Source organism: Lolium rigidum, chromosome 3, assembly GCF_022539505.1.
Source record: "Lolium rigidum isolate FL_2022 chromosome 3, APGP_CSIRO_Lrig_0.1, whole genome shotgun sequence".
In the NCBI taxonomy this organism is placed as follows: domain Eukaryota; kingdom Viridiplantae; phylum Streptophyta; class Magnoliopsida; order Poales; family Poaceae; genus Lolium; species Lolium rigidum.
The window spans coordinates 340,596,198-340,601,222 of NC_061510.1; positions in this window are offsets into that span (position 1 = coordinate 340,596,198).

Here is a 5,025-nt window from a genome sequence, read left to right on the forward strand (position 1 = left end):
ATATGATATGATGAACAATGCTAACCCTAAAACATCTATGATAACTACGTTGCTCGCCATCAAAAAGGCTTCGATACGAGCAACGCATGAATGACGAATAAACGTGTCTTGCCTAGATCGCAAGATGCGATCTAGGCAGCATGGTGCTACCCGGAAGAAACCCTCGAGACGGGGAGTTGGCGATGCGCCTAGATTGGTTTGTGGTGAACGTGATTGTTGTTTATTTCATAAACCCTAGATACATATTTATAGTCCGGGGGACTTTCTAATTCAGGCGTGCACCGAACCGTGCACGGGTTAAACTCTAACTTCTAAACTAAGATGCGATCTACTATAATACAGATACACGGGCAATTTAGCCCAAAGTCTCGTGCAAGGCCGCTTCAGAGATCCTTCACGCGTATATCCTTCAAGCCCATCTCTCTTACGGTCTGTCTCCTGATTTGGCCAAAATCTGGTGATAACAGAAGGTTGATGGCGGCGGGATGTAGTGCGGCGCAACACCAGGGATTCCGGCGCCAACGTGGAACCTGCACAACATAATCCAAAGTACTTTGCCCCAACGAAACAGTGAGGTTGTCAATCTCACCGGCTTGCTGTAACAAAGGATTAATCGTATTGTGTGGAAGATGATTGTTTGCAGAAAACAGTAAAACAAGTATTGCAGCAGATTTGTATTTCAGGTATTAAAGAATGGACCGGGGTCCACAGTTCACTAGAGGTGTCTCTCCCATAAGATAAAAGCATGTTGGGTGAACAAATTACGGTCGGGCAATTGACAAATAGAGAGAGCATAACAATGCACATACATGTCATGATAAGTACGGTGAGATTTAATTGGGCATTACGACAAAGTACATAGACCGCCATCCAAGCTGCATCTATGCCTAAAAAGTCCACCTTCGGGTTATCGTCCGAACCCCTTCCGGTATTAAGTTGCAAAGCAACGAGACAATTGCATTAAGTATGGTGCGTAATGTAATCAATAACTACATCCTCGGACATAGCATCAATGTTTTATCCCTAGTGGCAACGACACAACACAACCTTAGAACTTTCGTCACTTGTCCCAGGTGTCAATGCGAGGCATGAACCCACTATCGAGCATAAATACTCCCTCTTGGAGTTAAGAGCAAAAACTTGGCCGAGCCTCTACTAATAACGGAGAGCATGCAAGATCATAAACAACACATATGTAATAACTTGATAATTAACATAACATGGTATTCTCTATCCATCGGATCCCGACAAACACAACATAGAGTATTACGGATAGATGATCTTGATCATGTTAGGCAGCTCACAAGATCCAACAATGAAGCACAATGAGGAGAAGACAACCATCTAGCTACTGCTATGGACCCATAGTCCAGGGGTGAACTACTCACTCATCACTCCGGAGGCGACCATGGCGGTGTAGAGTCCTCCGGGAGATGAATCCCCTCTCCGGCGGGGTGCCGGAGGAGATCTCCGAATCCCCGAGATGGGATTGGCGGCGGCGGCGTCTGCGGAAGGTTTTCCGTATCGTGGTTCTTCGCATCGGGGTTTCGCGACGGAGGCTTTAAGTAGGCGGAAGGGCAACGTGGGGGGCCACACGGGGGCCCCACACTACAGGTCGGCGCGGCCAAGACCCGGGCCGCGCCGCCCTATGGTGGCGGCCCCTCGTGGCCCCACTTCGACTCCTCTTCGGTCTTCGGAAGCTTCGTGGCAAAATAGGACCCCGGGTTTTGATTTCGTCCAATTCGAGAATATTTCGTTACTAGGATTTACGGAACCTAAAACAGCGAAAACGACAAGCGGCTCTTCGGCATCTTGTTAATAGGTTAGTTCCAGAAAATGCACGAATATGACATAAAGTGTGCATAAAACATGTAGGTATCATCAATAATATGGCATGGAACATAAGAAATTATCGATACGTCGGAGACGTATCAGTAGGCCATGGCGATTTGGTCGCGCTAAGTGGTTCGTCCCCGGCTGCGACGAGGATCAATCTGCGCGGTGGCTGTTAATGACCCGATCGCATTTCTTGCTTTCAGCGTGGGGTCTTTGATACGTCTCCGACGTATCGATAATTTCTTATGTTCTATGCCATATTATTGATGATACCTACATGTTTTATGCACACTTTATGTCATATTCGTGCATTTTCTGGAACTAACCTATTAACAAGATGCCGAAGTGCCAGTTCTGTTTTTTTGCTGTTTTTGGTTTCAGAAATCCTAGTAACGAAATATTCTCGGAATTGGACGAAACAAAGACCCAGGGGCCTATTTTTCCACGGAGCTTCCAGAAGACCGAAGAACATACGAAGTGGGGCCACGAGGTGGCGACACCACATGGCGGCGCGGCCAAGGGGGGGCCCGCGCCGCCCTATGGTGTGGGCCCCTCGTCTGGCCCCCGACTCGCCCTTCCGCCTACTTAAAGCCTCCGTCGCGAAACCCCGATGCGAAAAACCACGATACGGAAAACCTTAGCGAGACGCCGCCGCCGCCGATCCCATCTCGGGGATTCGGAGATCTCCTCCGGCACCCTGCCGGAGAGGGATTCATCTCCGGAGGACTCTACACCGCCATGGTCGCCTCCGGAGTGATGAGCGAGTAGTTCACCCCTGGACTATGGGTCCATAGCAGTAGCTAGATGGTTGTCTTCTCCTCATTGTGCTTCATTGTTGGATCTTGTGAGCTGCCTAACATGATCAAGATCATCTATCTGTAATTCTATATGTTGTGTTTGTCGGGATCCGATGGATAGAGAATACCATGTCATGTTAATTATCAAGTTATTACATATGTGTTGTTTATGATCTTGCATGCTCTCCGTTACTAGTAGAGGCTCGGCCAAGTTTTTACTTTTAACTCCAAGAGGGAGTATTTATGCTCGATAGTGGGTTCATGCTGCATTGACACCAGGACGGTGACGAAAGTTCTAAGGTTGTGTTGTGCTTGTTGCCACTAGGGATAAAACATTGGCGCTATGTCAGAGGATGTAGTTGTTGATTACATTACGCACCATACTTAATGCAATTGTCTGTTGCTTTGCAACTTAATACTGGAGGGGTTCGGATGATAACTCGAAGGTGGACTTTTAGGCATAGATGCAGTTGGATGGCGGTCTATGTACTTTGTCGTAATGCCCAATTAAATGTCACTATACTTATCATGTCATGTATGTGCATTGTTATGCCCTCTCTATTTGTCAATTGCCCGACTGTAATTTGTTCACCCAACATGCTTTTATCTTATGGGAGAGACACCTCTAGTGAGCTGTGGACCCCGGTCCATTCTTTTAATACTTGAAATACAAATCTGCTGCAATACTTGTTCTTTACTATTTTCTTGCAAACAATCATCTTCCACACAATACGGTTAATCCTTTGTTACAGCAAGCCGGTGAGATTGACAACCTCACTTGTTTCGTTGGGGCAAAGTACTTTGGTTGTGTTGTGCAGGTTCCACGTTGGCGCGGAATCTCAGTGTTGCGCCGCACTACATCCGCCGCCATCAACCTTCAACGTGCTTCTTGACTCCTACTGGTTCGATTAAACCTTGGTTTCTTGCGAGGGAAACTTGCCGCTGTGCGCATCACACCTTCCTCTTGGGGTTCCCAACGGACGTGTCAATTACACGCATCAAGCAAATTTACGGCGCCGTTGCTGGGGAGATCAAGACACGCTGCAAGGGAGTCTCCACTTCTCAATCTCTTTACTTTGTTTTTGTCTTGCTTTATTTTATTTACTACTTTGTTTGCTGCACTTATATCAAAACACAAAAAAATTAGTTGCTAGTTTTACTTTATTTACTGTCTTGTTTGCTATATCGAAAACACAAAAAAAATTAGTTTACTTGCAATTACTTTATCTAGTTTGCTTTATTTACTACCGCTAAAATGAGTAATCCCGAAGTTGAAGTTCGTTCATTTAAGAAACAAGGGGGAGAATGTTTAAAAGATGCTTGGTATAGAATTAGTGATGCCCATAATAGGTGCACTAAGAAACACTCCACTGCTATCCTACTCAGGAATTTTTATGTTGGTATCTCTAGCTGGAATAGATATGTTCTTGATTGTCTCGCGGAGGTAACTTCCTAGGTGCTCCCGCTTTAGAAGCTAGCTGCATTATTGAGAGTTTATTTGGAACACCACCTGTTAATGAAACTAAAATTGAAACCTCCCTTGAGGATGTTATGAAAAAATTGGAAACCATAGAGAAAAATTTTCCGAGTGTTGAAACTAAGTTGGAGATATTACTTGATAAAACTGATGAACTTGATAAATCCTTAGGAGGAATTGATGAAAGAATTAGTGTCCTAGGAACTTGTGTTGACCATGATAATCAAATTAATAGGATTGGCGAACTTGAAAAAGCTATGGGAACCTTGGGTTCAACCTTTTCATCTTTACAGTTTGGAGAGAAAGCTTATGTGGGAAAGGAGCAAAAGTTTATGTATGTCTCTAAAATGCCTAAACCAAAGAAATATTATTATAGGCCTAAAATTGACAAAGCCCATAGTACCACCACAAATGGGGGAGCTTATGATATCAATGCTTCGTCTCGTGATAATACTTGAGATACACTTTCCGCGCCTAGCTGAAAGGCGTTAAAGAAAAGCGCTTATGGGAGACAACCCATGTTTTTACTCCAGTATTTTTGTTTTATATTTGTGTCTTGGAAGTTGTTTACTACTGTAGCAACCTCTCCTTATCTTAGTTTTATGTTTTGTTGTGCCAAGTAAAGTCTTTGATAGAAAAGTAAGTACTAGATTTGGATTACTGCGCAGTTCCAGATTTCTTTGCTGTCACGAATCTGGGTCTACCTCCCTGTAGGTAGCTCACAAAATTAAGCCAATTTACGAGCATGATCCTCAGATATGTACGCAACTTTCATTCAATATGAGCATTTTCGTTTGAGCAAGTCTGGTGGCCTTATAAAATCCATCTTTACGGACTGTTCTGTTTTGACAGATTCTGTCTTTTATTTCGCATTGCCTCTTTTGCTATGTTGGATGAATTACTTTGATCCATTAA